We start from the raw sequence: 22,737 nt of genomic DNA, 5'->3' as shown, positions 1-22,737 counted from the left end.
TTGCAGTTTAGAATCCCTCCACCCCCTCTGTTACTTGAGCACTGTGTGGTGGGGGCAGGTACCCACTCCTCTTTCCCTTATCCTTATTCCTTTATCCCTTTCTCCTCCTTGTTCAGGCTCCTCAGGAGTGCTTGGAATATTCAGATGACACTCTTCCATGTGGAATTTCCTAATGTTAACACTGTTATTTAGGTGTAGATCTGATTAGACGTAAGAAAAGGCCAGAGATTATGCTGTCAGATGCCATCTACCAGGTATATAAAGACACGTTAAGGAAGGAGACATCATCTTTATGGGACAAGGGAGCTCATCTCTGAAAGTCACGGTGGATGTGAGACTCTTGATTGTGGCAGAGAACCAAAGTTTTGACTGCAACAATAATCATAGTCAAGCATTTAATATTAAGGAAAGTGGTCTACACAGCTGTACTTGTTTTTTCCTCTTTTTTTGTCATCCTGTGTCAGATAGCAATCATGCCATCCTGCATCCCCATCCATCACACATTAACCATGCCCCTTATAAATTAATTTCGAAAGGAGATCTGGGATTTGAAAGGAGAGCATGGAGAGCATGGACCATCAACTGCATGGGTGGCTAAATTTCTCTTACTGCTGTAAGACTCCCAACAGATTTTCTACTGTCAATGCATTGTGCACACTACATCTACTTTTAGGTACTGTTAAAGACTGCTGACTTTCATGTAATATTTGGAAGATGACTTTGTTTCATACTCCTACTTTCTGCTGGGGAGCTGGACACACAGGGATGGGAGTTCCACCCCTAAGGAAGTAGAGCAAGCTGTTGGCCATTTAGTTAGTACCCTTAACAAATGGTCCAATGGGGTACAGGACACTGATCAAACCAAAAATGCCTGTAACTGAGAAGTTTGCAGGCTGTATCAAGCAGCATGAATTTTCATTTCATCCCCTTAAAGAATCTTCCATTTGTTCCTTCATTCATCAGTGCCCATTTTGCAATATTCAGGTTGCTATAACAGCAGACAATGTTTATGAGGCTGGTAGGCAATCCTTAATTTGACAGTGGTCCATTGTAAAATGTCCAGGTGCATACCTTTAGGTATTTCAGTGAACTGCTACCTCACATGGAAAAAAATGGAGACCCTAGTCTCAATAAAAACCCATGCAGATTCCACAGAGAAGGCACTGTATACCTGGGTGAGTATGTTACTGTGTTAAATATCATTTCATGTACTTTTGTAAATATATAATGTGTGTATTTGCACATTTTGTAACACGCACACGAGTGTATATCTAGGTATAGCTTTGTCAAAGCTTGTTAGGTAGTGTTCCATACAAGACTGCACAAGTCCTGCTTGTGATTTATAGAACAGCATTGCATTGTTAGATTTACATACTGAATTATGTTTCCCTTTATGTCAAACTCTATGCATCACCATGTTTGACAGGCAAGAACAGACTGACTGACTGACTTGGAGTTATTGCAACTTCTTAAAAACAGAAAAAATAAAAAGTACTGAAAATGTATACAAAGTTTCCTATTTAATGCTTGTTATAGGTTTGCTGTTTAGTATGATTGGATTGAGCTTTGGAGTACATACAGTAATGAAAAACAGATGCTGATGAAATCAAAGAGAAATTTACATCAGATGAAAAGGTGAGTAAATATAAGGGAAGATGCTGGACCATTGGAGAGAAGTTGTCCAGAACTGACATTGACATTCTGACTTCATTGATGCGCATGACTTGTTAAAGGATGTGATGGGGATAAGGAGGTATAACTGGAGAGCTGTACTGACACCTCTCAGAAACTAAGTGTGTTCTTTGATCAGTCCTTGAGGGGTGAAGGCTTTAGTGGGGACAAAGCACTGACGGTGTGCGAATTACATGTGTAGATGCTTTCACAGCAGCCACTAACCCCACAGGCTTTGTGTTAATGGAGACAGTCTCTTTAGTATATTGGGAGTGGCACTAGGGAGTCCTTCCAAGTGCCATTGACTCAGAGGTTAGTAGCACTGTTCTTAAGGTTTTCATTACTGGATCTGTAATGGCGGCATTCCTGTTATATATTCCAAGTACTATGTGATGTTAATAATGTTGTAGTATGTTAAATTGTTCTTATTTAGCTGTTGACTTTAACATGCTTCAATCTAATAGTGAGTCACTGCATTTACCTCCCTATCTTTTTCACTGTTTGTCTTTTTTGCTGCTTATGGAAATAAACACTGTCTTTCACAGTATGACAATTATTTCCCCCTTTCCTATTCTTCACATTGGCTTTTATTTTTTTTCTTCTGATGACTTGAAACTCTCTACTTTCCTTTTTTAATTTCTCCAAGTCTTTTGGGTTTCTAATACCATGATGGGGACTGGACCCCATTCCTAAGTATGATTAAAGTTCATAAAATTAGTATTGTTTCAGTCTTTGATGTCAGCCAACAGTGCTCTTCGCAGCACTTGCAATGTGCCCAGTAATGACTCCTCCTGCAGTTCGTATGGAGTTACATGTATTGGTAACATATTCTCATTTCTGCTTGCAGATCCTGATATTTTATGACTTTGTGTCTCTCTGTATGCAAGACGCTGTAGTCACTAGGTGTGGCAAAGTCAGTGATCAATGCTACTCTTGTCTTCTTTTCTTGGACCACGATATACAGTTTTCTAGCATCTTTCTTTTGAACTGTTGGTAATGGATGATCCCATGTGATGTAGACGTCTTCATTTTCTATGGTGCTTTGTGGCTCATGTTTCCAGTGTTTTTCAGCCACATCAGTACCATAATGTTTGCACAATCCCCAGTGCAACAATCTCGCCACATTATTGTGCCTTTCAGTATACAGTCCTTCTGCCATTAGTATGTTGCAACCAGCAATGAGGTGTGCAGCTGTTTCCAATTTGGTTTTACAAAACCTACATTTGTCTTTTTCTCCCACATGTTCAATGGACTTTGTAAACCACTGTCTATGCAGCCCACCATCTTGGGCTGCCAGCAGTTAACCTTTCATCTCTTGGTTTGAATTTGCCTCTCATTAACCATTCCTGTGTTTGTTCCTGATCAACATGAGGTTCTTCCAGAAGTTTTCTATACTCGCAACTATATTTATGCGCTTTCCATATTTCTTCCCTTCTCATCTGATCCTTCACCTTATATTCTTTCTTTTGTTTTTTGGCACATTCATTTTTTTCCTGATTTCCATTCCTGCTTGACGCTGATAATTTTCTGCAAGGTTAAGCAGAGAAGTCATTTTAGATTTATTTTCCTCATGTTTCAAAACTTTCAGTACGTTTGGGTCTTGTGAGGTCAGCAAGTGTATGGAGTTCCACAACTGCAGATCTACACATATAATCACTTTCAAGGAGGCCCATCCCTCCTTCAGAACGGGGAATATATAATCTTGGTATGTACTGATTTTTATAAATCATTTAGTGAGCATGAAGCACCCTACTTGTTTTCCTATCTAATCTGTCCAACATGTTTTGGGGCCAGTCAGTCACTCCAAAACTGTAAGTTAGGACAGGAAGAGCAAATTGGTTTATAGCTTAGATTTTATTCCTAGATGTCAGTGCTGTTTTCAGGATTAATTTAAGTATTCTGAAGTATTCCTTACTAAGTTTTATTCACATTTGTCCATGTTTTATTGTTGAGCCGTTATCAGTTCCCAAATATTTATACACTCCTTCTTGCTCAAGTTCTTTTATATCACATTCTTGTCCCAAACTGATGTTTTCCTGGCATTGCAGTTTTTCTGCTTTAAATGCTGCTTTTGCACATTTATCAAGACCAGATGACATCCTTATATCATCTGAAAAAGTTTTGCCAATTTGCAGATGTTCTTCATTCCACATTGCTGCAGTCCTAACTATTGGGTAGTCCGCTGTCCAGTCGGCCCGAATACCAAAGTATATGGCTGACGTCGGTCACGGCGCATTAGACTGACGTCAGTACGTCAGGGTACTAATGCGCATGACCGACGTCATATCCTCAGTCTTTTTTGCCGCATGGTCCGATGCAGAAGCAATTTTGCGAGTGCAGGTTGGCGTTCTGAAAGTTTCTGAAGTCAGAGTTTCAGACCGAATCAAAGTTGGCTAAGTACCCGTTGGGAATATTTTGGTTTTTCTTGCCTCAGTATTTAACGGATGTCAGAAAAAGTGAATAACTGTATTTCTTGTGGGAAACAGATACCTCATAGGGATTACCATACTTTGTGTATACCTTGTTTAGGGCCTGAGCACGGCGTTGTTGGATGCGCTCTTGTGCTAGATTTAACAAACGCACTATTAAGAGAAGGTTAGACTGTGCCAGGTTAGTGTTTGGGAAGCGTTGTAATTATAAAATGCCGTCGGATGCTCCGGCCGCTTCGCTAAAAGCGCAAGGACAAAGCAGCAAAGCCTAGAGTGGAAGAACCGACAGTCCCAGGCGTCGGTTCTTTAGAGGCTCAGTGGAGCGGAGGTTTTGCCAGGTGTTTCTTTGGAGTCTCAGGGAGAGACTTTACTGTTACAGGATGTATCCTCTCAGGAAGTAGGCCAGGCTGAGGGGGCTTCTCAGGTGGCTGTTCTTCCTTCTCTTCCTAAGGTGGTTAGAGCCTCCCCTTCTGTTTCCAAGGCTTCTTTGAAGGGCAGGCCAAGTTTTGCTTCAGTGGGGGTTTCTCCTAGTGCCTCAGGGTCTTTGCCTAAGAAACATATGCTTAAAATGGCAGAGGATTTGATTACTATGATAAGGGGTTCTATGCCCCCTCCTGATAAGAGGCCTAGGGTGGAACCTGAGTTTGAGAGTTTTGAGCAATGCTCGGAGGCTTCTGAGTCTTTGGCTGAAGACTTGCAGGAGTACCCTCCTTATTCTGATTCTGATGTGGATGATTCTACTCCTTCAGCTTCTCCTCCTGAGGATTTTTCATTTTCAGAGACTCTGCATTCCATGAGGGAGCATTTTAAATGGGAAGGGCAAGATTTCTCTGATTCCAGGAAAAGGCTTAGGGAATTCTTGTTTTTACCCCAGCATAGGCCTTTAGCTATACCTCCTGTTTTGAATGTGGTGGAAGATGTTTTTGCAGAGGCTTCCTGAATCCTGATTCTTTGCCTCCTGCCCCAGTTAAACCGGATAGGTATTATAGGGTGCCTGACGCTCATAAGTATCTTTTAAGAGTCCTAGGGCAGACCCGAAACTGTCTCTCAGGGGCCTAAAGGTGTGAAGGCCTCAGTTGTTAAAAATCCTGTCCCTCCTGATAAAGAGGCAAGGGCTTTGGATAGATGGGGAAAGAAAGTGTATACTTCCACTTTAGCCATGAGGGCGTTGAATTGTCAGTTTCACATGTTAAAATATCAGAATTATCTTCTTTCACAGTTGAAATCTAAGGTGGATGCTCTGGCGGAAGGTATTGAGTGTAAAGAGTTGCAGGATTTAGTTCATGTGTCTGAACAAGTGGGTAAACATTCTTTGCAATGTGGTTTTGATGCTGTGCAGGCCTCCTCCAGGGTGGCTGCCACTGGTTCTGTTCTTCGTAGGCACGCCTGGTTGAGAGATCAGAACTTAGCTGAGCATGTTAAGACAACGATTTTGGATGCTCCTTTACAGTCTGATGTGTTGTTTGGTTCGCCTGTGGAAGCAGTTTTAAAGAAAATGGAGGACAAGGCTAAGTCTATGCAAACTGTTAAGGATTTTTTGCAGGTGCAGCCTCCGAAGTTTAGTAGAAATTGGCCTGCTAAGGGATGTACTTATCCTGCTTATGATTCCCAGTCTAGGGGTAGTTCTAGACGTGGTAGGGGCAGAGCTCAAGGTTCTTTTAGGCCTAGGACAGGGAGTTCACCTGCTCAGACTTCTGGTGAGGGCAGGGGTCAGTCCTTTCGTAAGCAGACCCAATGACCTGCCTTTTCAGCTGCCAGTACCTTCTCGCCTGGCGGCACCTCTAGGAGGAAGACTGTCTCTTTTCAAAGAAAATTGGGATTTAATTACCCAAGACAAATGGGTTCTGGATATCATTCACCATGGTTACAGGTTTTATTTCCATACCTTGCCTCCTTTCAAAGGCATGCCAGACATTCCTCCTTTACAAAGAACAGAGGCTGCAGACAAATTTCTCTGTTACTCCAAATAGGAGCCATTCAGTCAGTTCCTGTGCCAGAAAGGGGCCTAGGATTTTATTCTCGCCTGTTCCTAGTACCAAAGAAGGGGAACACGTGGAGACCAATTTTGGATTTATCTATCCTCAACACTTATCTGGACATTCCAAAGTTCAAAATGTTGACGTTACAACAGCTTTTACCTCTACTGGGCAAAGATCACTGGATGGTAACTTTAGATCTCAAGGAAGCTTACCTTCATGTGCCTATAAGACTAAGTTGCAGAAAGTATCTGCGTTTTCAAGCTGGAAATTCTCATTATCAGTTCTCTGCATTGCCCTTTGGCTTATCTACTGCCCAGAGTATTCACAAAGGTTCTGGCTCCAGTGATAGCTTACTTCAGGCTAAAAGGAATTCAAATCTATCCTTACTTGGGCGACTGCCTGATTCTGGCTCAAGAAAAGGAAGACCTTCTACAGCATTTGGAATATGTCATAGCAGTGCTAAGATGCCTAGGGTATTCTGTGAGCGAAATAAAGTCCAGTCTAGTACCCTCTCAAGACATGTGCTTTCTGGGTGTGAGACTGAATACAGCAGCCCAGATGGCCTTTCTAACCCCGGACAAACAAAAGAATCTTTCCAGTTACTTCCATCAATTAGCTCTTCAGTCCGGGCTGACTGCAAGGACAGTCCTTCAAGCCTTAGGGTTCATGGCATCTTGTATTCTGGTGCTTCCCAATGCCAAACTGCATATGAGGAAGCTACAATGGTATCTCAAAATCTATGGACACAGCACTGCCAGGATTTGGACACTGTCATTCAAATAATACCTTGCATTTAAAAGGAATTTTTGTGGTGGGCTCAGGAATGTCACCTAAACAAGGGACTCTCTGTGACCCGGCCAGAGGCAAGTCAGATTCTAACGACAGATGCCTCAGACATTGCTTGCGGAGCTCATCTAGATGGAAAATGGATACAAGACAAGTGGCCTGCCAGACTACAGCATCTACATATCAACATGAAAGAGATGTTAGCAGTCCAGTTTGCATTAATGGCTTTCAAGGAGTTACTTCTTCCAGGGCAGGTGTTGATTCTAACAGACAACACAACTGTCATGTGGTACATCAACAAACAAGGGGGAACACATTCTTACCCATTGTGCAGGCAAGCAATGATTTTATGGGAGACTGCGCTCAGCTTGCAACTAACTCTTCAGGCAAGGTTTCTGCCGGGAGCACAGAACTCCTTAGCAGATGTGTTAAGCAGACAAATCATGGATCCCCACAGTGGAAACTGGATCTTCATGTATTTCAAAATTGACAGTGTCATGGGGAACTCCAGACATAGATCTGTTCGCTTCTCCACTAAACCACCAGCTGCCAAAGTTTTGCACGAAGGGATTTCATCACACAGCTTGGAAAGTGGATGCTCTTTCTTTCAGTTGGAAAAATCTTCATGTGTATGCTTTTCCACCTCTGCCTCTTCTCCCAAAGGTGCTTCTAAAGGTCAGACAAGACAAGCCAAGGATGATTTTAATAGCTCCAGATTGGCCTCGGCAGCACTGGTACCCATTACTGAGGAGTCTGGTAAGGAAGCCTCCATGGCCTTTACCCTTGATTCCACACCTATTGTCTCAGAGGGACGGTCATCTGCTCAATGTCAAGCTTCAAACTCTTCATCTAACAGCCTGGCATATTCTGTTTTGAAAGACAGCAGGTCTCAACTTCCTCAACAGGTTTTAAATGTGATTATGGAAGCCAGAAGACCTAGTACAAGGAAAGTGTATGCAGAAAAATGGAAGAGATTTTTATTTTGGACTGCAGCACAGAATTTGGAGATTTGAGCCTAATTTGAGTGTGGCTCTTCAATATCTTACTGAGTTATTGGACAAAGGTTTGTCTTTCTCTTCCATTAAGATTCATGCTGCAGCAATTTCAGCTCACTATGATTGTGACCCACCATTGTTTTCACATCCTTTATTCAAGCAATTTCTTAGGGGGCAAAGAATATAAGACCCCACGTGAGCTCCTACTCCTGCTTGGGATCTCAATTTTGTGTTGGAGAAACTTACTCTACAACCTTTTGAGCCTGCAGCTACTGCTGACCTGAAATACTTGTCATGGAAGACTGCTTTTTTGTTGGCCATTACTTCTGCAAGAAGGGTTTCTGAGTTACAGGCCCTTATGGCGGTTGAGCCTCTTTTGATTTTTCATAAGGATAGGGTATCATTACGTACTAATCCTTCCTTTATGCCTAAGGTGGTTTCCAGTGTGGCTTTAAACCAAACTATTCATTTGCCTACTTTCTATGCAGATCCCCAAAATAAAGGGGAAAAGATTTTGCACACTTTAGATGTACACAGGCAATTGCGTTATTATTTAAGCAGGACTAAGGATTTTAGAAAGTCTCAGCAGTTGTTTGTTTCTTTTGCTTTGAGTTCGCAGGGCAAGCCTGTGTCAAAACAAACTATTTCTAGGTGGATTGGGTTTTGCATTGCATTTTGTTATTCCCATCATGGCAAAGAGATTCCAGCTGGGATTAGGCCTCATTCCACTAGGGCTACTGCCACTTCAACAGCATTTCTAAGGGGGGTGGCAACTAAGGATATTTTGGAGGCAGCTACTTGGAGTTCAGTGCATACTTTCTCTAAGCATTACCACCTTCCTCTCTACTCTAAGTCTAGGGCTGGTTTTGCCACAGCTATTTTGCAAGGCATGTTATCAGCTCCTGCTTCCTTATGATTTGCCAGCCTCCCTTACCTCTGCTTTGGGATTCTACCCAATAGTTAGGACTGCAGCAATGTGGAATGAAGAACATAGTACAGTTTTGTACCTACCATAAATGTAGATGTTCGAGGATCCACATTGCTGCAGTCCAATTTACCCTCCCTCCTTCCCCTCTGTGTTTAGGGGTGGTTGTGTAGGTGAGATTATATTCTGGTACCTTTGTATATATTGTATATGTTTTTGGTGCAGGTATATTTGGTGTGTTTTGGTTTTGGCCTTGTCTTTTTAGGGTCTTCTGACATCTGGGGCAAGAAAAGACTGAGGATATGACGTCGGTCATGCGCATTAGTACCCTGACGTACTGACGTCAGTCTAATGCGCCGTGACCGACGTCAGCCATATACTTTGGTATTCGGGCCGACTGGACAGCGGACTACCCAATAGTTAGGACTGCAGCAATGTGGATCCTCGAACATCTACATTTATGGTAGGTACAAAACTGTACTTTGTGCTTTCAGTTCCTCATTTGATGAGGTGTACAGTTCTAAATCATTGACAAAGAGGAGGTGAGAAGTCTTTACACTTTGTTGTTTTCTAGGAGCCAAATTATAGCCAATGGCCTAAGCTGTTGAGTAAAGAGCTTAATGGATTAAGGGCAAGGCAGAAAAGTAACGGTGACAGAGAGTCACCCTGAAATATCCCCCTTTGAATTTTTATCCCTGGGATAACAATTTGTCCTTTATCATGGCTTAATTACAAAGTGGTCTGCCACTCTTTCATGGTCACTGTCATGTAGTCAGTCGGTGTGAAGTGTATCTTGTACATTTTTAACACTCTTTTATCCATGAATGCGGGATACTATCAAATGCTTTTTTATAGTCAATCCATGCCATACTTAGATTCTTTCCCTTTTTACAGTTCTCCACTATAACGTTATTTAACAACAAATGATCCTTTGTTCCATATGACTTTCTTTTATTTCTCTTTTGTTCTACTGCCATAATTGAGTTTTCTTCTAAATGCCTATAAACTCTGTCTGCATCAATTCCCATGTATAGTTTATATGTCGTCAGAAGGCAAGTTATTAGCCTGTAATTTTTAGGGTAGCTTGCAGGTTCACTCTTAAGTAGGAGCATTGTTTTGCCTGTTGTTAGCCAAGGTGGTGTATGTTCTGGGTGCGCATATAAATAGTTCTTATTCATGGCTAAATATTTGTGTAAAGATATTAATGCCTTTAACCAGAAGTTAGATACTGCATCTAGGCCTGGGGTTTTCCAATTAGAGGCTTTTCTTAACTTTGTTTGTCTCTCTAGCTGTTACTTCATCCCAGTTCATATCCTGTACCTTTAAACTTCTTATTCTTTCTTTTATTTCTTCTGTCCATTTAGCATCTTTATTATGTTCCACAGGATCTTCATAGATACTTCTCCAGAATGTATCTATTTCTTCTTTTTTTGGCGGTCTTTCAGTTACTTTTACCTTGTTTCCCAGTTCTCTGTAAAAATTTTTGGGTCATCAATAAATGCTTATTTTGCACTTTTCCTTTATATTTATCTTCGTATCTTAAGTTTTTCTGCTTGTGCTGAAATTTTTAGTTTATTATTTGCAGTAGTGCATGATAGATCTTGATCTGTTCTAATATTGCGCATCACTTTTATCACATCTATCTTTCTTGGTATTTTTATTGATTTATTAGCTCTTCTGTAGTCTTCTAACAGTGACATTTCTTGTCTTGCTTTATAATTTTCTCTATTCGATGTTCCATGATGGTATTTGATTTCTCCCCTTCCTTTCCCTCACTACCCTATTTTCTTATAGTAGAACTTTCAGTTATTAATTTAGCTGCACAGTGATATATCATGTTTACTTCTGTTATATTGCATGAATCTCTATGAACAGTCCTAATTACTGTGTTCATTTGTTTTATCAGACTTGTGACTTTTTGGGTTTTATTAACCTTCGTAGTCTATTTCTTTCATTGATTGTGATATCTGTCCATGTCTATTAAATCAAGTGATTCTTCTCTTAGCTCATTTTCTTCCAAACTGAGGGCACATCCCTTGTTTTCCAATTCCTGTGGGCATTCTAGAGAAGGTTCTATAGCATCTTCCTGTGACACAGTCTCATCAATTTCATCCTGTGCCATCCGTTGCTCTATCATATGGGAACTCACTGGCCTATGACTCCTCAACATTGACTGCATCAGAGTTTCCACAGTTTACTGTTCTTTCCCTTGCTGTCTAGCTTCACGTTAACGTTTATACTGGTTTCCTGTGGAAGGCTCCAAATTATCTTCATACGGCACCTGACCAATTGCTTCCTGTTCCACTGGTTTCCCTTTAATTTGGATATCCATTACTGTATCCTGTTGTGGTGCTTTCTGAATTAGATTTTCTACACTAACTCCTTCATTTTGCAGGTACTCCATAACCTCAGTTTCTGTTTCTTTAACTTCTGCATTACAAATCTCCTTTTCTACTTTTCCTCTTTGTCTTCTTATTTTTTGTATTGTAAAGGTTTCCATGTCCAGATTCCTTTGTCTGTATGTCTCTTCAAATATCGTTGGTGCTGGTCTTTTTGTATTGGTTAGTTTTGCTTTCTCCTGTGCATAAATATTACACCATATTAAATCTCTCTTTCTTTCCCATATCCATATTTCTTCTTCAGATGTTTCCTGATCTTCCTGTTTCTCCCTGCTTTGGGGACTCGCTCCATCCTGCTGTGATATAACATGTGTTAGACCTTCTACATCAAATCCTTCACTTTGCAGGCACTCCATAACTTCTTTTAACTTCTGCTTTACTGGTCTTCTTTTCTGTGTTCCATCTTTGTAATATTTTTTTTATTGTGAAATTTTCCATATCTGGATGCCTTTGTATTTCTCTTCAAATATCTTTGGGGCTCTTCTTTACATTGATTAATTTGGCTTTCTCCTTTGCATAAGTATTGTACCATATCAAATCTCTCTCTTTCCCATGTCCATATTTCTTATTTATACTTTTCAAATTATCTCTTGGTTTTGTTGTTTATATCTTTGCACTTCCTCAGATGCTTCTTTTTCCAAACAGATCAAGGTTTCTTGATCTCTATACTGTTTTTCACAAATCTGTTGGATTAATGAACACAAATTTTCATTTGAAGCTTCTGACAGTTTTTCTTGCAGAAATATTTTTCTTTCCTCTAACTTCTCTCATAATCGTTTTGTATATTTTGTGTCTGGAAATTCTAGATTGTTTGCATAATAGTAACAACACATAATTTCTTCCTTATCCTCAATAGTCCACTTTATCGTCTTTATGGCTCTTCTTTGGCCTGTCAATTTTTGTGATTTTTTGTGGACTGCTACTTCCTTCTACAACAGGGGGGCCATCCTCCCTCTGGGCCTGGCCTGGCCCCGATGTAGGAATATTTCTGTATTTTGAGGATTTTACACAGTCGTCTTTTCTAGTCCTGGCACCAGTGTGCCTACCAGGATCGGGCACTTTCTTATCCTGGGCCTTGTGTACCCAGCTATTTTTGTAGTTTTTGACCTACTTCTGTCCATGATATATGCTATATAAATACAGTTTATATATGAGTGTCGTCTTGGTGAGATTTTGTGAAAACAGGGTCCACCTCGTGAAGATACTCACCAAGACTTGAGGATGAATTCAGTTTTAGCACTACTACTCTCCTTTGCTTGCTGACTTTTCATCTCTCCATTCAGACCTCATTCCTTTGTATGGTCCTGGTGGTGTAACTTGAGGCAAGATTCTTAGACCATGTAATACTACAGCTTTATTTCATCTAAATTCCTGTAGTCATAGTTGTGGCATTCCATGTCTTATCTGCTCTTGCCTAAACTGCTCTATTGAGCTGCTTGTTCACTGTTAACCTATCTTCATGTACACTCTGCTAGCCTAGTATAACATTATTTTATTAAATGTATTTTTTCTCCCACTTGCCTGCTAACCATCAGCCCTTCTATACCTTGGCTGGCCCATTCGTTCTTCATGAGTGAGAGGCAGCTGCAGGAGCTGACTTACAGGTAGTCCTCGGGGGGGGGGGGTTGTGTTATGTACCCCCACCCAGCAAGTGGGGTTAGGTACTTATCACCCACATTACTGTGGGGGCCACAGTGCCTTTCCATATGTGTGCATGTTCCCATGCTTTGAGTATGAAGACTTCCAACATGCAGTGACTGGGTCAGTTAACTGCACCCATCCAGCAGCATTTGCATCCCCTCTCCTTCTTTCAAGGGAAACATAGAAGTTCAGACCATACCCATTCCCGAAGGCCAGCCACTGGAGTCACTCATGCCACTTATCAAACCCAGTTTGTCTGGGTCAGGTATTCTTTTATCCCTTTTCATCATTGAATGGAATAACTGCATAGAGGAGTGTATTGGGAAGGAATGGAGGCTTGGTTAAAACACATGGACTGATAAGTTCAAGAAATATGTAAAAAATTGGCTGTATTACATGGAGATTAGTGTGTGTATGTGGGAGAGCTACGTTTCAGTTCCTATATACTAGTATCTGTGCAGGTTTTAGAGCACCCTGTTACTGCAGTCTGGTAGTATTATTGTGCACTTTATGGAATACCACTTTGTGCATGTTAGTGATCTCTGCTGGGGCCCAGGTACAGCTGCTGTAGGTACTTGTTCAATTTTTGCCGCTTTGCAGCTGATACTCCTAGCAGCTTCCTTGCAACTTTGTTGTGATGTAAGCTTACTTCCTTTTATTAAACTGTTCAGTAGTACTTGTCTTAATCTCGGTGACAGTTTTAATGTTTGTAGAGTGCAGGTTTTGGAAGAAGCAAGCTTTGCAGTTTGATCTGTAAATGTAAGTTACTAGAAATATTATTTAACAGAAAAGCTTGGTTAAGTTGATTGCAGATTATAGAACAGTTTACATTTTACTTTGAAATGTGCTGTTTCTTGTCGTGCACATTTTGACAGGATTTCCTGTAGATTAATGGTGACCTGCTTTTTTCTTCTCTTTAGTCAGTTCTGCAGATGACTGTTTCTGGTCAAGAAATGAAGTGTAGGGTGCGGTTCTCTGAAGAATCATGTACGTTATATTAACTTTATGAGTTTTTTTTTCTCTCAAGTTGTAGTCTTGTGGTAATTTCGCATTAATGCCATTACTGAAAATGCCGCTGGAATAATTCTGGACTGTAATTTACAATGGCTGTTAAAAAGAATATTTTAGTGTGTGTCTTAGTACATAAGTGGTTATAGAGATACAGAAAAGTGTTTGTGTGTTAGAGAGGGTTGGTGCGTGTGCTGTAATTATAGTCACTGCACTCAGTGTTAAATAGGCAATACAGCAGTTAGCTAATGTTGATAATTTGCTTTATACTTAAGGTTGTGAAGTGCCTCTGAACAGCGGGAATCACTGTTTTATTTAGAATGTTTTTATTTCACCGAGACCGATCACCTGTTTAAAATGTTTGACATGTCACAAGGTTGCTTATGTAAGAAGCAAAGTGGGTGCAAGAAACTGATCACTAACAGTCATGCACAGAAGTCAGAAAATATGCTGTCTGTTTAGGGTGGTGATCATAGTGAGATAAAAGTATTTTGTAGAAGAAAAATGTCAGCAAACATCTTTTTTAAAAGTTGGATGTATTATTTAAAACTTTGAGTTGAAATATTAGGTTTAAAGCACAGATTTTTCATGGTGTCCCACAGCCCTTACTTTCATGCCGTCAATTTAGGCTATGTTCCTTTGCTTAACAGCTGTCATGTCGATGCTTAGCAAACTGAACAAAAGACTAAAAAATGCTGCATTTAGAATTAATAGCTTCCTTTATTGTACATATAAACACTTTCTAGCACTGCATGTTCAGTTGATTTGATGATGTCCTCTTCAGTTCCTCCCTTCCATAATTTGTGAAGCCCATTGCTGCTCAGACTTTTACAGATAATTGATGACTGTACTAGAATGCCATCTGCTTGTATACATTTAAGTGATTAGACTTTCAGTGGGTTATTTTCACTTGGTTTGCAATCCCCACCTTTCTGTCATTGCTGTTTCAAGCTAACAAAATCAGTGTTAGCAGAATGGAAGATGTTGAACTGTGCACTTCACTCCTCCACTTTTCCACTGGCCTCCCGAATGTGATCCTGATACCTTTTTGTTTAAATTACAAGTGAAAGCAGCCAACTTCCTTTCTATGGGGAAACAGGTGAACATATTTAAATATGTTTTAATACAGAGCTAGTATAATTTTCTTAGTTAAGTAGGCACATCTTACTTGAGCTAAATTATTTGAATAGGTAGAAACTGACACTAAAGAATAGCTTTGGATGTGTGCATATCTGACAAGAGAAGCGCCATTACCAGTGCAGCATATAGTGCAAGCAACAGTGGTGCAGTTCAGGGCATCCAGTTAAAGGACGACAGCTGTCATTGTAAACAATACTGTCAGGATCATGTGGGACAAGGGTAGTTAAGGAATTGAACAAGCATGACTTGAATATTGCAGGCATTTAAAAACTAAATAAAAAAAAATGTGATGCTTGTCTGAGATGATGATAGTTTGCCTTCAAGTTCCTGATTTATTTCATTAATAAATGATCATGGTTTCTTTTAGATTTGTAGAGCTAAGAAGCACTATGCACTATTCTATGGACAAAAGTGTTGAATGCTCAAGTCTTGTCTGGTAATCATTAGTGATTCTGATTTAGTACTTTGTGAGTGTGGAGGTTATGTTGTAAATCTGCAGCAAAGCAGCATTGTTATCAATGTTAACAGACAGACAGTTAGGATCAGATAAGAGCGTTAATTTATAACTGCCAAGGCTAATGCTACAGGTGTTAGGACTACTCAACAGATAAAACTACCCCAAGCTGTGGGAAATGTTGATTTTTCCTCTCATGCACTGTGGGTGTTCTACCTTTCTAGATCTTTGCCATGCTTTGGTAAGTTAGAGACAAAAGCCAGAGGTTTCCTGCATTGGATTTTGATTAAAGATTTTTTCAGAATTGTGAATAAAAAAAGTTTTTGATTTGTGTTCCCTTTATAGCTTCTGTCCCTTTTTTCTAGCATCTTTATTGGTTATTTGTTGTTAAGCTGCTTTTTCCTCTTTTTCTTTTGATCTATCCAGTCAAAAGGCATACAGCAATCTGTTTATTGTTTTGGGATGATGCCCATATTGGTCAGTCGTATTTCCTTTGCAGAGATTCCAGTTTTTTATCCCTTAAGAAGGAGTAATTCAAAAAATGAGTTTAATAGAAAACTCTAAAAAGAGAGCATGTGACCATGCAACCCAAAATAATGTTAAACCAAAAAGATAGGCTCATGTAAATGTGTTTCTCAAATCATTTCTTAGGTCAAGAGCTTTTGTCCTTTACAGTAGATAGGACTTCATCAGAACCATATCAAAACAGCAAAAGTCATTCATTTAAAGATTATAGACCATTCACGTGACTCTTAAATGGTCCACATGTGAGAAGAATTTTATTTTATTATTATTATTTTTTTTTTTTTACAGCTTGATTGTTTTGGGTTTCCTCTATGCACTGGATGCTACGTGAGCCCATCTTTTTGATTTAAAAGGGAAACTCCACCTTAACACTAAAAAATCTTTTTTCACTCTAATTCTGTTTTCTGAGTTATCTTTACACCTCATAATCACCGACTGCTTCTTATCGAATTTTGATATGTCTTCTGCAAAATGGCTGTTAATGAAGCTTGATATATCTTATTTTTCTTCAAGCCTTTCTCTTTCCCATAATTCATTTCAGGTCTGTTTTATATGAGTCATGCTATACACTAGGAACTAGTGGTGTATTCCCATTCCGTTTACATATAATAGGATTAGTGTCAATCACTGTCATCTTGTATACTGTGTGTAACAGGACTGCTTCTTTTATTTTTTGAATGGCCATCATTTGTGTGCATCTCCGTGCTTGTTTTAGGGATACTAAGGAATTTTACAGCTACAACCAAATCAGTTGCTAAATTGCAGGCCTTTGTTCAAAGTATCTTTTTGTAGTCCAAAATGAATTGACAGACCCTCCCCCCACACTTTGGTAAATGTGCTGATACTTTACAAGAAAAAATATTTTCAGACTTTTCTCTAAATGTCACAGACATATTTAAATAAATATTCTTAAAATGTAAAGTAGTACAAACAACAAACATTTAAAGTTTAAAGATTAGCATTTCAGCACTGTGATGCTGTTTGTGTAAATTTCCCATAAGAGGTGACAACTGCCATTGAACCATTGACTGATCTAATTGCTCTGTTTTGCTACGAAAGGCATGGCTACATTGGAAGCAGCTGTGAATCGGTTTAAATTCTCTTCCTGGAAAACAGTTTCACACCTATCTGTCTTGTTTACAGCAGACTGACCTCCTGATTCCAAATTTCTTTTGTGTCTGTGGCATGTCATGCATGTGTAGATGTATTCCTCAGCAACTTATGTGAGAAGTTGAGCTTTAAAAAAATGGGTGTTTTTTTCCCTTCCTTTGATACCAAAGTGAGGACATTTAAGTTTTGTAAAGTACAAGCAAGTTTCAGGTACCTACAAAGTACTGGAATCATATTGTAGTAAGAAAAGCAACCTAACAGTTGAGTTAAACTGTAGGTGAAGGTGGAGGTGGAGTTTTCCTTTAATAGAAGACTCCTCATCTTCTGTAGTAGAGTCTAGCGAACCATCTGACTCTTATTCTGCCTTTTTCTTCCAGACAAGAGTTTCTGTCTACAGAAACAAGGAACTTTTGCTCCTTTTTCCAACCAAACAAAGAGATTAATTCATTTTTTTCATGCTATATATATCTGCTTAGAAATTCAAAACTATATCTCGCCTTTTGACTAGAACTAAAATGAAAGGTATTTGGTAGCCTTGTTTGAAAAAAAAATGTGTAGCTTCCAGCAGCAGCAGTTGAATATTCTGTTGATGAGGGACCTTCTGCAAACTTTGGAGATGCACACTTACACCTAGGGCCCACCCCTCTTCTGCCATAGATTATATCAGGCTAGCAGAGATCCTTGTTGAGACTTTTAGCAAGCAGGCTGTCTGTTGATCCATTCATCACTCATTCTGTCATTGTAATAACTTCTTTGTGGACTTCTCTCTCTTTGTAACCCACATCTCCGTACCTAGTGGTGCCTTTACTAGTGTTGCATTTTGTTTTGGCTGTCATTCACCACCAGGTTACCAGGCACTTGTACCCTAGCCATCCTGGTATTGGATCTTTTGTCTGTGCTGTGACATCCTGTGATGTTGCTAGTGATACTGGGCTTATCCCAGGTGGACCCTCTCTTTGCTTTGCTAATGCCAGCTCTGCTAGTGCACCAGCATTACTGCTGGGCACTGGCTTCTTTATGCTGGCATTTACACTTGTCTTGTAGGCATTTACAGTGACACCAGGATCTGACATGGTCCATTACATCAATATTAAAACTGCAGAACCTGGTAGTGTGGCAAGTGAAATTTCCCAGGATTTAACTCTCCTCTTTGTTAGCCATAATGCTCAGTACTGCTTAATGCTTATCCAGATTTCTCTTTCTACCTGAGCTTGCAACAGACTGGGTTCTTTATTATTTTTTTTATCTGTAATACAACATATTTTTGTGTACTATATTGAATCCTTCATAGATTGTCTGCAACAATTTGACGTCAGATATTTGCAGTTCTTTATTTTATTTTCGTTATAGCTGTATTTGACTTCCCTTTAGGCCATGGCTTATTAACTGCATCCTTTTATTCCAACTCATCTTTGTTTATTGGCAACTTTTTTCTGCCCCCTTTGTAAACTCTTTTCTGACCCCTTATAAATCCTTTGTTTTGCCTTTGGTTCGCATTTGTTTTTCTTCTGTTTGCTTTCCCAGCCCCCACCCCCATCTGTATGGTTGTGACTTCTATCAATTTGGTGCTTGTTTACAATGGAAAGTAGGTCTGCTGTTTTTAAAAAGTGTGTGTTTTGTCAATGCAAGAACCATTACCTCACATGTTATGTGTAATCTGCCTTGATACTGAGCATTTAAGAGTAGAGTGATATTTGCAGTGCCTTTGATAGACAGACAGAAAAAATGAGGTAAAGCTGGTTTAAAAAGGGCTTATGCCCAGAGAAGGTCTAGCGTAGAGTAGGTCTCCTCTAATGGGTCTAGAGACTGGTATTTTGCTACTGTTACAGTCATACGATTAAGGGCAAATATACGTTTCACAAAGAGGGAGGAAAGGGGGAAGTTGCATTACTCCACAAAGAGGGAGGAAAGGGGGAAGTCGCGTTACTCCACGGATGCATCTCCTCTGATTAGAAAGAAACAGACCAGAGGCAGAATCATTTCAAGTATTGGTCTTGGTGTATTTCAAATGGCCTTTAAGTTTTGTGGAGGGTAAGTTGTCAAGACTTCAACAATGACATGCCATCATAAAGAATCTGAGGCTGAGCTGAGTATGTTTGTTTCTTCTAGACATTAATCTCCCATGTGGTTCAGATCCACTAATCATTAACTCTTCTGTTGCTGTTAACTTGGACTGTAGGAAAATCAGGGTTTTCCTCCAGTCAGATTCTCTAGAGATCCATAACCGGGAGATTACTATAGTAAGAGTTTACGAAATAAATGTTATTTGTTTGAATTGACTGCATGATGTGAGGAATTAATAATGGGGGTTTAAAAGAGGCAGTACTGTTATACTGATTGGTATGATTTCATGGGGATTGTAACTTTTATTTTTGGGTTAAGATTTAGAACAAGAATCGGTCTTTAATGGGGTTAACAAGCCCAGGACCATTTGCTTGATAAATATGTCTTCAAGTATATTTTAAATAGTAGCTGACATATTTCTAGTATCTACTTGGATTGATTTCCATAATTTAGTAATGTATATAAAGGATAGAAAGTTACTGTTATAATTTTTAGATTTTTCAGCAAGTACTAGATGTTAGTTTAGTGAGCCCAGTTCTCATGGGGGGTACTAGTTTAATAACTTGCTCATGGCAAGACATCTGTCTGGGGCATAGAGGACATTGTTGACAGTCTTAATATAAGAAAAGGCTAGTGAATTTAAGAGTAATCCAGCCATTTAAGGGATCAAAGTGTCACCCAGTGTGTTTGGGTAATGTAGTTACTTTAAACCTTACAATTTTATTATACGATTTTTCCAGTTTAGCTAGCTGAGAGGACTGTAGGTTACTGAAAATTGATGAGGCATACAAGGGACTAAGGGACTACAGAGGTCTGGAGCCATAAACTTGTATAAATGTTTTGTGAGGAGTGGTTTCACTTTATAGAAAACTCCCAGTTTTAGCTTTTGTGTGCTTTATTTGGATGGGGTGATCGAATCTTAATCTGTGGTCTGTTATTATGACCAGTAGTTTTGTATTTTGCTCTTAATTCTAGTATTATTGCCTCCTAATATTGTAAAATTGCTGTAGTTTGATTATCAGGTTGGAGGTGAAAATGCCATTAGTTTTGTTTTATTTCGGTTTAGGAGAAGTTTTGATCAGCTAATTTTCAGGTTTTGTAAAGGAATGCTGCAGGCCATTTTGGAGCTGTTTGATGGAAGAGGCAGCAAATATTAGCCTTGAGTTATTTGCATATTGGATTAGTTTTTGCTAGGTGAGAGACTGTGTACATTTATTTGTAAATATATTAATGAGTAAAGGTCCTAATATTGAATCTTGTGGCTCATCTAATGTTTGTTGTTGTGGAGTTGACAGCTCATTAGCCCAGTGTACACACACTGTTCCATGACTGAGGTAACTTTTAAAGCAATTGATTGTATTCTTTATATGGCTTAGATGTTCGTCATTAGATCACTGTTGCAGTAATGCTAATTGATGGGAAGTATCCTGCCAAGGAACACCATTCATCCATCTGGTCTACAAAAGCAAGTCTGACCGAAGACCTATGCACAAGATTGTGTCTTGGTACACAATGGATGTACAGGCATGAATATCTAATGAACTTTCTTGCCTCCAGTCCATAAAGGAAGACTCTTTTTGAATCTCTGTAAGTTAGACCTAGGAAAGAATCCAGCTACCTACGCTAAGCCCCATACTACCCCATTGGGGACCCTTTATGTTTCCTGATTATTTTTTAATAAACAAATTTATATTTTTATGTCGTATAAGAGAGGGAAAAGTGACTGTGGTTGGTAGATCCCTTATAAAGACAGGCATGCAAAGGATCTTTTTGGTTTTGGACTTGCCAGTAATACTGAAAAATGTTCTGACAAAACTTTGTTCTTTGAAGCTGTTTGTCTTAGAAAACTAATGTCTACAGCTCCTCACCCATGCTGATGCAGCCAGAGTCCCCTTCCTTGGATGTCCCTTCTCGGGTGAGAAAAAAGTAAAAAGAAAGTAAAAAAAAAGGCAAAAAAAAGTCTGTAGCCTCCTCGCCTCTTTTTCCATCTGTGAGACATCTCTGTTGAGGCTAATAAGCCATCAGATTGCCAGATGTCTGGACCCGTTTCTGCTGTCGAGATCTCTGTGGGTGCTGATGAGTGATAGGCAGCTAGCACGTCCTGTCCAGCTGCTCTAAAGACATTTGATAAAGCCACAGAAGGATATCGAGGGCTGGTCATATCAAAGAAACCTGATTGTATTCCTCAGATCAGTTAATGAGGATGTCCCAGGTACCCTCATGGAGGTATGTTTAAGTTCTGTTTGCTGAGCATAAGTATACATTTTAGTGCCCCAAAGAAGATAAAACCAAAAAAATGTACATCTCCCCTCCTGTTACCCATGCTTTTACAGGCTGTTAATAGGAGTGGCATAACTTAACTAAAGGACTTTTTAAAGCCCTCGTCTTTGAAATCACTCCACTTTCACTTGTCTACTCTTGTACCGGTCATAAAAGGGAGAGAGACACACCCTCTGAGGAAGATCTGAGCCTTGGATTATTCTTCTTAGATGTATTCTTCCTTAGGTTTTGAATTTGAAACTGAGGATACTTTGTCTTTAGACTTGCTGTGTGCAGAACATTCTTGTGGTGATACCATCCATATGTGTGTCCCTTATGTGCCAGCATGTAGTGTCATGCACAGGTCTAGGCTCAGACACACAGACTGTACCCTTGGCAGGACTTACCCATTAATTAGCATCACTACAACTGTGATCTGTTTTATCATCTTTTATGGTATGTTCTTACACAACTATACTTTCTATGAGTGTAAGTAATAGCAACCCCTCCAAGCAAATGTAATTTTGCTTATTGTACGAACCTAACCAATTACATGTTTACTAACAAGTCTATAAATTTTTGGTAACTTGCTGCGGTTTGTTAACCTATCTTTAAATACTTGTGTAATACACTACCAGTATAATATGATGCCTTGTATATGTTGATTATATACTTATGTTTTTTTTTTTTTTGCTAATGCTTTATTGTATTTGTTCATTTATGAAGGCAATTGTGTGTGTGTGTTTCTGTATATATATATATATATATATATATATAATTTTTTTTTTCTAATGCTTTATTGTATATTTTCATTTATGAAGGCAATTGTGTGTTTATATATATATATATATATATATATATATATATATATATATATATATATATATATATTTGTTCATTTATGGATGTTATGAGTTGTGCATCTGTATTTCTTACTTTATGTATTGTAGAATGTTTTGCATTTTTGGCCCAGATCTGGTTGAAAGGGGTCCACAAACCAGTCCATCTACCTGGTTAACCAATATGAATATATGTATATTGTAAACAGTAGTAAATGCTGATGTCCTTCCATATCACTACTGCAGTATTTATAACATCTGTTTCCAAGGATAGCCCAACATCTGGCCAGTATTGCAAAGCCTTTGTTATCTACGGAGCGCTGTACATGAAACGTATGCTTTCTGTGCAAGCATAGGGCATAAAGGCAGCGTATGTACACTCCCAACTCAGAAATTTGTTGTGCCAGTCTGAATGCCGTTGTCATATGTCAGTCTGAAGGTCGTTTGCTGTACTGGTTTTACCAAGGCTATACTTTACAGATAAGTACCCCATTGGGGTTCTTTTTTCTTTTC

At 39.3% G+C, this 22,737-nt stretch overlaps 1 protein-coding gene across 3 annotated transcripts in view; it reads left to right on the top strand.

The window, feature by feature from the left end:
• The window catches only part of ELMO1 (engulfment and cell motility 1), a 3,030,107-nt gene that overhangs the window by 249,565 nt on the left and 2,757,805 nt on the right, over positions 1 to 22,737 (top strand). The window contains exon 1 of one of the 3 annotated variants that reach the window (XM_044065039.1): positions 13,495 to 13,584. The exons of the other annotated variants lie outside the window; for them this stretch is intronic. The gene's annotated coding sequence lies outside the window, so the exon portion shown is untranslated. Of the gene's footprint in view, positions 1 to 13,494; positions 13,585 to 22,737 lie in introns of those variants that run through there. 3 annotated transcript variants of the gene reach the window in all.

The sequence above is a fragment of the Protopterus annectens genome, chromosome 3.part0 (assembly GCF_019279795.1).
Source record: "Protopterus annectens isolate FY-2018-M chromosome 3.part0, PAN1.0, whole genome shotgun sequence".
In the NCBI taxonomy this organism is placed as follows: domain Eukaryota; kingdom Metazoa; phylum Chordata; order Ceratodontiformes; family Protopteridae; genus Protopterus; species Protopterus annectens.
Note: the sequence above shows the minus strand (reverse complement) of the source record. Positions and strands in the feature narration are given on the sequence as shown.